We start from the raw sequence: 13,270 nt of genomic DNA, 5'->3' as shown, positions 1-13,270 counted from the left end.
TAAATTATGTTAAATTAAAGTAAAATTATCTAATCTGCAAAAACTCAGCAGAAATTAAAAGCTTCAATAAATAATATTAATAAACCCTTCAGTATTTTGGGAATACATTGGTAACACATGACTTAATTTGCTCAAGGTTATAAAAACATGATAAACTTGCACGTCTGTACACACACACACACACACACACACACACACACACACACACACACACACACACACACACACACACACACACACAGAAACACACAATTGTGACCTGTGGTCTGGAAAACACAGCAAATGCAATTTTATATCAGAGTAGATGACAGATGAATTTCTTTCAGATTGAAAACATGGACAATGTATAAATTAACACTGTCTTAGTTTTTATGTTTTCACTTGATTTTTAATTACATTGAACAAAACTAAAGCTTGTAAGTAAGTTTGATTAAAGTGGGATCGTCACACTTTACAAGAATTAGGCATTTGGAATAAAATCGGAATAAAATGTGTATTTATAATAAAATAACCAGACATCATTTTGTTATTACGATCAACTTGCAAAGTGTTTGGTCTGATGAAGTGAACGCTGGTGGATTCAGATAAAATGATAAAAGCTCATGGATTTCATGCTAACATAAGAAGATCAGATATACACTGGTGGTACATGCTGTGCGCAGAGGAAAAACGTGAGAGAGAGAGAGTGTGTGTGCGTGTTATTGTGTGTGTGTGTGTGTGTGTGTGTGTAAATGAGAGTGAAGCGCACGCTCCTCTTTCATGAAAAGATGACATACTCTTCTGTGACTCCTGCTTTCCTTCCTTCTCCTCCTTACATCCAGCGTCGCTGCATGAATCAAAACCTGGACTGAATAGGGTTCCTATTGCTTTCATGTTTGTGTAACCATAGTTACACATTTAAATAGGTAAGCACATCTGAGTTCTCCTCTTTTTCTCAATTCCCGCTCATTAAATTTGTATGAACACAAAGTCAGTGCAGCCGGGCAGGTATTCACCTGATTTTCATCATCTCTTTCAAAGAGTCCTTTTAAAGTATGTTCAAAACTTGTCCTTTACCTTGCTGTCTTTTAATTGGGCTCCTTGAACGATGTATGTAGGTGGGCTCACACAGCAGCAGAAATGTCAGAGAAAAGGAGGAGGAGGTAGTGTGTGTGTGTGTGTGTGTGAGTGTGTGTGTGTCGGGGGGGTTTAACTAGTGTGAAATGTGGTGTGCAGCAGCAGCAGAGGAGGAAGAAAAAGGAGGAGGAGGAGGAGGAAGACGCGGCTCATCCCTACAGGCTGTGTTGTACATTATCAATTATGTCCTTTGTGTGCAGCGGTGGGTGCAGGAAGACCCCCACCCCACCCCGCCCCACCCCACCCCGCCCCACTCCGCTCCTCGTGCTGTCGCCTTACTGGAAATGGCTGGCTGGGGGCAAAGACTTCACACAGAAGGTCATCCTTCGACACCCCCACCCCACCCCACCCCACCCCACACATAAACCACCCTTCATTCACCCTCACGCTTACATGAGCAGATGAGGGGCTAGGGGGGGTCAATGGCAAGGATCTGGGGGGTCAGGTGAGAGGAGTTGTAGGGGTCAGGTGGGAGGAGCTTGGATGTCTAGTGGGAGGGGCTTGGCATCTGGTGGGAGGAGCTTGGGGGTCAGGTGAGAGGAGGGGGGACTGATGTGAGCTCAGGATCACCTGCACACCTCAGCTGACGATAAAGACACAGTATCGAGCTGACAAGCCAACATGGAGGACGATCAGAGTGACGGGGAGGAAGGAGGGAGGAGGAAGAGGAGGAAGACTTCAGAGTTCATCACTGAACATTCTCCCATCTCAGGTTTCCTAAGACTCTAATAACAGCGTGTTGTCTGTATCGTTGGCAGCGTCATCTCCACAACCACCTGACAATCCGATCGGATCCGATCAGATCCGATCGGATCAATAATCAGAACAGCACACAAAGCTTCATGTTCGGCAGAGTGACCAGGATAGAAAATCATTCAGCATCGCCGACTGTTTGGCAGAAATATGCAGTAAAGGACGAGCTCCAGAGCAAAGCAGCATTCCAGTCCAGCTATACTGATATCTGAAAATCTGTCTCACTGACGGTTAAACCCGGAATGTTTTCCACCAACAAGCAGAAATGACTGTCAGTGAGTTTCTCTCATGGATGACTGTAAAATAGACATTTATAAGAAAAATAGGCTCTTACAGTTGTTCTCTTGCTTTATAACTTCTAGGAAGAAAAAGTTATAGCTCACTGTTTGTATTAAAAATGTCGAACAGAACTTTCTGCAGATTGCTCCAGATTACATTATTTAAGCCAGTTTTTTAAACTGAATTATGCTCAAATTTTTATTGCAAATATAGAAAAAAGGAATTAAAAGACATAAATTACGGAAACAAATCATTCTACAATAAATCTGACTGAAAATAAACATATGAAAATAGAAAACTGCAGTAATTTTTTAATGTCACAAATGTTTTGAACGTATAAAAAAATACACAAAATTTAATCTGGTCATGTCTTTTTCCAGTGCAATTTTGTGACACAGTTGAAAATATTTCTGTAAATGAATAATCATTAATGGCTGAACTCGTGATGTGATTTAAGAGCAGCATCAAACGCTCTTATTTAAAGGAAAAGCTTCACATGACGCTCCATCCTCCCGCTGCACAGCAGAACTCAAACCAGATCAATAAAATTCCTCTCATCAAATGAACCTGAGCCATCGGGGGGAGCAGAAACTACTTTCACCGGGCCCAGGGGACGGCACCCCGCCCCCAGCTCGCCCCTCCGCCGGCCCCCCTCCGTCACTCCGGCTCTTTGTTGAGCAGCAGAAATGAGACCCTCCGATCCTTCAGTCTGAGGCAGAAGTTTGTGAGAAAGGGCGAAAAGAGACGAGGTGGTGGAATATCATGGACAAAAAATAAGATGAGCAGCTCAAGGACGTCCTTTTAGACTTTCTTCTTTTTGTATTGTGGATAAAGAAGAAGAAAAAAAAAAACCCAGCGTGTGAAGTGAAGTCAGCAGCAGGAAAACGCTGCGCTGAGCCACGCTGAGCTTAACTAAACCCGGCCGGCCCAGCCGGGCGGGGGGGCGCCGTGTGCTGTTTGATTCATGTTTTTCCTGTCCGTTCCACCCTCACCCCACACACACACACACACACACACACACACACACTGCTTTTCATCCCCCTCCTGCCTCCACCCGCTCTCGCTGCCCCCGCTGAGTTAGGGATCGGGGGAAAATGCCCAGGAAGCAAAATCAGGTTGGAGGGTGTGGTGAGTGAGTGCAGAGAGTGGAAGGGGGGCTCAGTGTGTGTGTGCGTGTGCGCGTGTGTGTGTGTGTGTGTTGGGGTCTTGTCACTCACTGTGATTGGTCGACGGCTCTGCAGTCTCTGGGAGGCCTGACAGCGGCTGCTGGTCCTCTCGCCTCGTGTCCACCGCTGGTTCACCAGCTCGCCTCGAAACTCATTTTCTGCAGGGAAGAAGAGGGAATGGGGGGGGGGGTAGGAGGGAGGGGGTGTGGTGGGGTGGGAGGGGGGGGGGTGAGGGGCATTTTTGGTGGAGAAAAGAGGAAAAAACGGGAGATGTCAGATAAAAATCATGTGTGGACAAAAGGGGGGAGGATGCTACTTCAGGAGGAGGTCGAGCCAACCGAGACACTCCTTTATTAACTAAGGAAAGAACGCGCACACACACACACACACACACACACACACACACACACACACACACACACACACACACACGGTGCCCCAGCTGGGGTCCCTGTCAGTCTGCTATTAGAATCAATCAAATTTGTGCATTTTTATGGAGCTTTTCAGGGGGCTGTGTGAGTGAGGGAGGAGGGGGCTCAGAATGGTCAGTAAATAATGAATCATACATAAATCAACCCTTTTTTACTTCCCCCACCCTCCGACTTTTTTTTTTTTCTTTTTTTTTTCATCAAGGTAATAGCTCTTCGCTTCATCTTTCTGATGACGGCCCGGGAGAAGCAGAGTGAACCTGCCCCGGATCGTCCTCGCTGCTTCCTCCCACCGAGCGCAGGAGGAAACGGGCACCAGGTGTGAGAACGCAGCCCCGGACCACCCTGGACCCGGACCACCCTGGACCCGGACCACCCTGGACCCGGACCACCCTGGACCCGGTCTGAACGCAGCTCTAAATGCCTCCCATTATGAACGCATCTCACCCTGAACACCTCCCAGGACAACAACCTGCCCTGAATGCCACAGACCCTGAACGCAGCAGCCCACCATACACTCAGTCCTGAACAGTGAACCCTGAACCGCAGCCTGCTCTGAACGCCATCCTCCCTGATCCGGCGCGGTCTGAAGTTCACCCGGAGCGTGGCGGATTTCTCCACGAATGCTCAAGGCTGAACTTTTCAACCAGTGATGTGTCAAACACAGCGGACATCACCGCGTCTTTTACAGTTATCAAACACTGCCGAGATCAGACGTGCACACACACGTGTGTGTGTTTAACACAATTATTTCTAGCTAATAATTCTCTACATTCACTACATTTCTGAACAGATTCATATAAAATAGTAGAAAAATACTGTAGATCACCACGTTTCTACTGCATTCTGTTTTTTTTCTACAGAAATGCTCCCTGAATGTCACTGATCTGAAGCATCGGGGACGTCGTGCTTGAGAACATGTTTGTACAGGGCTCCGCGCAGCCATGACGGTCATGCTTTATTCATCACACTTTTCAGTTACAGTCAAGGTGAAGTGGGAGGAAGAGGAAGATGGAGGGGAAACAGACCAGCAGCAGCACCGAACTCAGTGTTTCACTTAACAATCAAATAATCTCTGCACGGCCGCCGTCAGCGCGAGAAGGAGAGCCGGAGCAGGAGGCTGAATGCAGCTCAGCGTCTGAATAATAACAGTGCTGCACAGAACGGAGCAGTCACTCCGTTTGGGTTTCACAGCAGTTTTCAGAGGATGCAGGGAAAAAAAAAAAAAGCGAGCGCTCTCAGCTCCTGGCCCGTCCCGAGCCTGAAGCCCCCCCGAGGCGCACGCTCGACATGGTGGGCCCGGCGAGACAACAAAGGGCCGGGCCGAGGGTCCCGGAGCAGCCGGCCTCGCCCAGGACGCGCAAACCTCCACAAAGCTCGAGCCAGCAGTCTTTACAAAATGCTTGTTTATCAAGTTTCACCCCCTCGAACCCCCCCTCCACCCCAGAGAAAAAGTGATTACAGCAGCAATACTGTTGGTCTGCATCTCCGTCTCAGCTATCTCACTCATTTCTCCTCCCCGACCCGCCCGCTCTCTCCTCTTTTGAAGTGAAGTGAAGTGAAGTGAGCATCCCTCCTGCATTGTTGGCTTTGGGAGGACGAGGACACGAGAGCCTTTAAATGCCAAATACACCAGGGCGCTCTATTAAGGCCGGCCGCCCGGGGCCGTGTGTCAGCTGAGTCTCTGACCCGGACGGCCGAAGTTTCCCACAAGCTGCTCACACACACCTAACAGCCCCGTTCACGTCGCTCGCTGAAGGAGACCGACACACACTCCTGTTTTCTGCTTTTAGCAAGGCTCACATCGTCGGGAAGTTTCCTATCTTCTGGAATGAAAGCAACAAAATTAATCAATACTTTTGACCTCAATATCACCACACACACACACACACACACATGCACACACACACTAAAACCTTTTACCAGAAAGCAAAAGTTTAGTAATACCATTAGAGGACAGCTTACTGTACTGGGACAATGGAGCAAAGAGTCCTAAATCCATAGTTAGATTAAATACCAGGGTGAACTGTCTGTAACAGTATTAGTGTGTGTACGGGGGCCGTGGGGGCCGGGGCCCAGCTGTACACCCGAGCTCCTGTTAAGCAGGATTTAGAGCACAACTTAGTGTGATTACAGCGAGCCGGGGCAGAAGACACACAGGAATCAAAAGTTACAGACAGAGGGACACTCGCTGTCCAAACAGCTTGTTCTTTGTGTCTAAAGACACACACACACACACACACACACACACACACACACACACACACACACACACACACACACACACACACACCTGAAGGTCAAATCAAACTACTTGAAGAGAGGCGGCTGGGGGGGGCAGGGTGGCAGATGCACGCTCTTATCGGCGGTGGATGGGCGTGTATGGGAGCGGGGTGTGGAGGAGAGGAGGAGGAAGAGGAGGAGGAGGAAGAGGAGGAGGAGGCGGCGTCATGGTAACCAGCCCTGACCTCCTCAGCATCTCCGGAGCGGAAAAACAAGCGTACGGCGGGCGATCGGATCACAGTCCGACACTCGGAAAATGTTTGGAACGCCGGCGAGCTCGCCAAGATATTTACACATTACTTTTTAATTAATTCCCATTATTTACTTATTCATTTATTTCCCTTTGAGCGCAGAAAGCATGAAATTCATTATTTCCTTGTGAAATGCCGGCTCGCCGTTGAAAGCCCCGGCTGACCCTGACCTTTCTTGCTTGTATTGCTTTAGATTTCTGATAGGCTTTGAATGACACGGGTGCAATTTGGCCCCAGCTGCTCCTCCAACATGTTTATTGCTCTCCCTCCCTCCCTCCTCCGGCACCTGCTCTCCTCACCGGCGGCTATTCAGGCCTTCATAAATAGAGAGGTTTCCTCCAATCACAGTGACTAAAAGGAAATGAAAGACACACACACACTCACACACACACAAACCCACACACACACACACACATGAGTAACTTCATATCAGAGCCTGCAACATGCAGCGCTGCCGTTATGGCCTCCACCACTGGCAGCATAAGGCACCAATAACCTAATTCTGTAATCCCCTGAAACTGGGCTACATTTCACAGGAAAAGTAAACAGAAGAAAAACAATAGGTGCTTTTTACCATTTCAGCCCGTGGATGCGTTAAATCTTCAGCTCAGCGGGGTTACAATAGACTCCATTCATATAGATTAGATAGAGTTTCGCCTAAAAACACACTTTTATCCGAATGCACATCCCGATTTGACTTGATCTCACTACTTATGGTCCGGTTCATAATTCCACCCTCATCATTTTCATTCTTTAATCTCTCTCTCTTTCATGTATTTTATCCTCCAGTTGCTTTTTATCCGATTTTTTTTTTCCTCCTGCAGCACATTTTACTTCAATAAGTGCTCTATGAATAAAGTCACTGTGGCTTTTTTTTTTTTCTGAAGCGCCATAACATACTGTCTGAGCGGCAATATTTTAACATTCAGCAGCCAGAAACAGTCACATACTGAATAACTGAACTGATTAAAGAGCCCTGAGATCCTCAACTGTTTCCTGTCTTGTTGAATTGATTAAACTGATGCTTTTTTATGATTATTAAAATTAGTTTATCGAATAAAGTTAGTGTTAAATTAAAGTTCAGTTTGGAAGTCACAGGTTTTTATTATTTTGATTTCAATCAAAAATGATAAAAATGGGAGACGGTGTTGCTGACAGGGGGACATTTATTTAATTTAGGTAAAACTGGGGGGCGAGGATTCTAAACTTGTGGAGCAGGCCTCCTCTGAGGGGCGCCAGAGAGCATTGTGGGACAGGGGGATGCCTTTTCCTGTCCTTCAGTTTTTAATGAGAGGTCATGATGATGAAAAGAAGCGGCGAGTCAGGCTATTGATAATGTTACAGTAAACATTCGTGCTGTGTAAAAATGTCAAATGGAGAAAAATTGGGATTAGAAATTGTTAACAATATGGAAAAGTAATAGAAAACTATACTGTTTAACCTGGGTTACTACAGTTTGACAAAACTTGATTTACATGACTGTTGAAGCTCTGTTAGAGGCGGTTCAAACTCAATTAAAAAAAAAAAGTCCAATAAGTCTTTTTTAAATCGTGTCAGCATAAGTTCAAGAAACCTATTTCATTAAAAAGTTCCTTTGGATTCACAGATAATCCAAAAATAAACCCGGAGAAGCATCTGACGCCTTCACTGAGCAGACTGGGGAAAAAGTAAGTTTGGAGCCAGTCGTGGACGAACCGGCGGCTGCTCCTCGTGCGGGGATCCGCTCCGGGAGGCTCCGGCGCGCGGACGGAGCGCAACTTCCAGAGCAGGTGACAAAACACGCGCCACCGGATCCTCATCATCATCATCATCATCATCACCACCACCACCACCATCCCTCATCTCTCTTTTTTTCCTCCATCTTAGGACGCAGGTGCCTTTGACAAACCGCGCGCGCACACACACACATACACACGCAACGTGCGCGCGCGGCGTGCGTAATGTTACGTGGCCATCTAAGCGAGAAGGTGCGGTGAGGAGGTGGAGGAGGAGGAGGAACACACACATTCTGCACCTCGGCCCGACAGGGTGAGCACTTCAGAATAAGATAGTTGAAGATATAAATAAAGAGAAGGCGCGAGGGGAAATGGAGCCGCGCGCAGCCGGTGCGCATATCCAGCGCTCCTCTCTGCACTTCTTTTTAATCTGCGCACTACTAAAGGCGGCTGACATTTGAAGAGAGCATCTCTGTTTTTTGCTGCAGAGGATCAAATGGCCAACCCCTCCCTCCCTCCCTCCATCCCTCCATCCCGCCTCCTCCCCCCCCCCTCCTCCCCCAAACACTCCGTCCGTCCGTCCGTCCATCCATTTGTCCGTGCGTCCTCACTGTCTCTGTGAAAACACACCGGAGTCCCGCTTCCTACGCCCACCCTTGCTAACACACACACACGCACACACACGCACGCACATCCAGCTGATGAACTCCACACGTCCACTCCGCCGGAGGAGTAAACGTGGAGCGGGAGGAACCGGAGCCCGCTTCGCTTCGCTCCCCGGCGAAAAGAGAAGGTGAAACTAGAGGACAGGAGTGGAGGATGCACTCCAGGAGGGGGGCTGCGCTGCTCCGCGATCCTCCCCGCGCACCAACTCTCCCACAGAGGCGGAGAAAGTGGGTAAACGCGCACCGCGGAGCTCCGGAGAAAAGCGCCATACTTGGTTTATTCCCACTTATTACGCGGCAGCGGTGTAAACACAGGCGTAAGAAAAAAAAAAAAAAAAAAAAAACAGCGCCAGCATCCACCCCTTTCCCGATTCTCTAAATAAATAAATAAATAAAGCCCCGGACACTTTCCCCCCCTCCGACGGATTGAACAAGTTTCCATCCATAACGCGGGGAAAATGTGACTAAAACTAATCTGTCGAACGAGCTGCAGGAGATGCTCTCAATACTACAAGGACGCGTCAAAGAAACGTCAAAGTTTGGGTGAAAAACGAGCCGCTCGTTCCGGATAAATCGTTGTAAATGAAATCTGCTGATCGCAAAGTGCACATAAACAGCGTTAAATCCCGGTTACCTGTGTCCAATATTCTCCTGCGAGGGTTTGACGCCGCGTCCTTGCTGTGTTTGGAGAGTTGCGGGTCGGGGAAGTAGTTGGATTAAAAAAAAAAAAAAAGAAAAAGAAAAGAAAAAGAAAAACACCCTCTAACACACAATATCCCGTGGTTTCGAAGAAAAAAGAAATCTATCCCGTTCCTAAGGTCCAGATGTGAGGGATGAGCGGAGCGTCGCTTGCACCGAGCCGGCCTCTCCTCCGCCTCCTTTTACGCAGCTCATCCGCGGCGGCTGCACGCACACAGGCTCCGTATCCAGGGCGTTAAGATGTTACTTGTTTGTAAGCAAAAAAAAAAAAAAAAAAAAACATGGCTTCATTTGCCTTTGTCAGCGAGAGAGAGGAGGAGGGGAGGAGGAGGGGAGGAGGGGGGGAGGAGGGGGAGAAAAAACGTAATATTGACTTACCTTTCCCTCATGAGCCATTGTACCCACCCCCCGTCCTCCTCCTCCTCCTCCTCCTCCCTCCGCCCTTTGCCATGACATCACGGAAGCCGTAGTAAAAACCTCCAGCATCAGATGGGCAGGGCTTCAGGTCCTCCACCCCCCCTTCCCCCCACCCCCCCTCCTCCCTCCTCCACCCCTCTTTCCTTTTACTACACACTAACTCAATGGGCATATGTGCACTCCCCTCCTCCCCCCTCCCTGCTGCCTATCTCCCCCTGAAAGGCGTACATCATCCCAAACCATCGAGACACAGACAACTCCAAACTTCCTCCAGATCTCAAAGAGGAAAATAAGTCTAAAACACGCACACGGCCGCCGAACATGAATGGAAGGAATGAGGGCATCCATCTCTGAGCCCCCCCCCCCCCCCCCCCCCCCCCCCCCCCTCCCTGGAGGCTCCAGCGAGAGCAGCCACTGCGCCCGGCTCATTTTTTACAGCTGCATTTCACCCTCTGACAACTTCTTGATGTTCCACAAATGCAATAAGGAGCTGGTGTAATCCCTCACAGCCTGCGTCTCCCCCCCCCCCCCCCCCCCCCCCCCCCCCCACGCACGCAACAAAGTGGTACCGTCCAAAAAAATTCATTCAGGGCTTTATGCGTGAGTGAGTTTTTTTCTCCTCCGGCACCTGGAATTGATGTTGCTGCCCTCCGTAGAGTTTGCATGTGCTTCGCTGACAGCTTGGAGAAGACGGACTGAGGCTTCGGTGACACAGGATGTCTGGGGGGGGGGGGGGGGGGGGGGGGGGGGGGCTTCACCTCTGAGTTTACCCCCGCCCGCCTGCTCCTCACACTGAAGATCACTGTCACTTCCAGATTTGTTGATACTTCCTTTTTTTTTTTTTTATTAAGGCTTCACTGATTTCTCAGCAGCAGCTCACAACAACAAATAAGCCGGTCTTAAAGAGTGCAACTTGGAACTCCCTCCAAAATCTTGGCTCTCACACTCTGCTTTTTCTCTCTTTTTGCTTTGCTGTTTTGAAACCATTAGTGAAATGACAACCATTCATTACAAGCCATTTGAGAATAGTCCCCACAAATGCCATCCTTTATCTGCTGTCTCCACGCTCGTACAGGGAATATTCAAAAAGGCCCAACCTTCGCTTTCAGAAATTCTATTAAATTCTTATCTCTTTGCAGCAGGCTCTTTTTGTGCAATCCTATTGTTATGCATTGGAGCTGAAATCAATCACCGGCCCGTGCACGCCGCCATCAGTATGATTTCAGACTGTGGGTGCCGGGAGAGGGAGGGAGAGAGAGGTTCCACAACAGCACAACAACAACGCCATCCAGTAAACAAAAGAAGGAGGAGGATGAGAGGGAGGGGGTTCGAGCAGTCCCGGGCCCTGATCCAGCAGAGAGAGGAGGGGGGCTGGAAAGTTTCTGCAGGTTACAAATCAGAGAAAGTGCATTTTTCCTGCGCAGTTCTTTGAAACGGCTGTGATTTCCGCCCTGTGAGGTTGGAGGACCACGGACAGCTCCACAGTGCTGCAGCAGGGCTGAGCCACGTTCAGGACCACGGACAGCTCTCAGGAGACAAAGACCTCGGCCTCAGCAGGCCGCCGTCACTCGGAGCTGCAGCCTGAACACACAGCCGGTTCAACGGCCGCTCAGGGCAAGGGCTGAACAATGACACGAGTTCTACAGATAAAAACATCGAAAACAAAGTTACTTCTGAGAAATATAACCGTCATGTGAACGCATTTCTGCCTGAGTTTATGAACTGTTATGATGATATAAGAAACATAAAAATGTTTTTTGTAGTATCACAGTGCAGCTGGTCACATTTCAGCAGCATAATTAGATTTTTTTTTTCATATTTTAAAGCAAATAAAAGATAATTAGTCAAAGCAAATGGGAAAACTTATAATTAAATACTTTAGTGAAAACCGTGTTTGGGTGAGATGTTAACCTGTCTCAGTGTCATATGGTTGTTTAATAACATGGAAAATACATCTGACTTTATCATTTTCCTTTCCCCTGCCTCTGTCTCTTCACTTGATGTCTGATCTATTCATTCATTTTATGATGAGGTTTTCCTCAACAATTAAAACAGACTTTAATTACTCAGTTTAAATGACCAAGTTTTTGTTTATATGCTGACTATCTGCAGATGAAGGAGAAGTGGACGATGCCTTCTCACACAAGTAGTCGAAAGTTAATGTTTATTTTGTTTATTTATTCAAAAAAGAAACTTCAATTAAGCATTTAAGAAATAAAAACAGGCTTGATTCTAAGATGTAATTTGCTTAAACTATCTATGCTTATTTTTTTGTCTATTTAAATCACATTTTATTCCTAATGAAGTGAAATAATTAGAACTAATTTTATTCCTCTAAATAATCAATCGTGACCTTTAAGCTTTGAAATAAAACACCACTGTTTGAAGCATCCTCATCAGTCAGAAAGGTCAAAACTTACTGTGGAAAAACTTTAAAAAAAAAAGTTAAAAGTGAAATAAACTACAAAATATATATATTCAGTTTCTATGAAACACTGTAACTGAATATTACTTTACCAAATTTGTTAAAAAAAAAAAAGAAGCAGAAAAACTCACTTTTTACACCTAAACAAATACAGTAAGTTTTTACAACAAAATGTATTTTTTATGAGACTGAATATTAGTTTAAATGTTTATATTTGTTGTCTTTTAATTAGTAACTGAAGACTTTTAAATCCTACTTAGATTAAAAAACTCAGTTACAAAAACTAAATTGAACTTATACACTTTTATATGAGACTTTTATCATAGACTTATAATAAACAAGTCATAAGCTGATTCATATATTTTAGCATTTATCTGAGCTTATTAGAGTAAATACTAATAATACTAATAACTAATAATAATACTAATTTGGCAAAGTTTAATATACTAGACACTTAAAGTCATGTATGTTCAATGCACTATATTTTAAAAATGGGGAAAAAATATCCTGTAAGTTTTTTTGTTAAATTTACTAGAAATAAACTTTTTTTCTGATTATTCACAAGTTAAATAAAAATCTTTCTCTTTGTTGATTCAAATAAGATAAAAAAAAAAAAGATTGAAATAAAAGTGAAATAAAACTTTCTCCCTTTAACTTAAGATTAAGTTAAAACAGATTAAACTAATTCAAGATGTTTATGGTTGGTTCTGGTTGTTGGTGGGGGGGGGGGGGGGGCGGTCCATCAGGACTAAACTTTCTGTTGTTTGTGAGGAAAAAAATTGGGAGAATTATGGTGGCGGGTGTGGGGTGTGGTGGTGTGTGGTGTAGTGTGGGGTGGGGGGGGGGGTTGAATGCGAGAGTGCAGGCAGAAGGCGCCATCAATGATAAGAAACTTTTCCTCTCTTCTTGTGTGTGTGTGTGTGTGTGTGTGTGTGTGTTGTGTGTGCAGTTGCAGATGGCCCCAGTCTGCATGGTGGATAATGTGCGGGCCGCAGTATAATATTAGATGGGGGCAGCAGCTGACTGGGGCGCTGAGGTTGGGACCGGGGGACCGGGGGACCGGGGAGGGCCCC

At 46.5% G+C, this 13,270-nt stretch overlaps 1 protein-coding gene across 1 annotated transcript in view; it reads right to left on the bottom strand.

The window, feature by feature from the left end:
• Positions 1 to 3,443, bottom strand: part of myt1b (myelin transcription factor 1b) — a 30,114-nt gene extending 26,671 nt beyond the window's left edge. The window contains exon 1 of the mRNA XM_030117922.1: positions 3,366 to 3,443. The gene's annotated coding sequence lies outside the window, so the exon portion shown is untranslated. The remainder of the gene's footprint in view (positions 1 to 3,365) is intronic.
• Positions 3,444 to 13,270: the final 9,827 nt, after the last annotated feature.

This window comes from Salarias fasciatus, chromosome 20 (assembly GCF_902148845.1).
Source record: "Salarias fasciatus chromosome 20, fSalaFa1.1, whole genome shotgun sequence".
NCBI lineage: Eukaryota > Metazoa > Chordata > Actinopteri > Blenniiformes > Blenniidae > Salarias > Salarias fasciatus.
The sequence above is the reverse complement of the archived record's forward strand: the minus strand, read 5'-3'. Positions and strand labels throughout refer to the sequence as shown.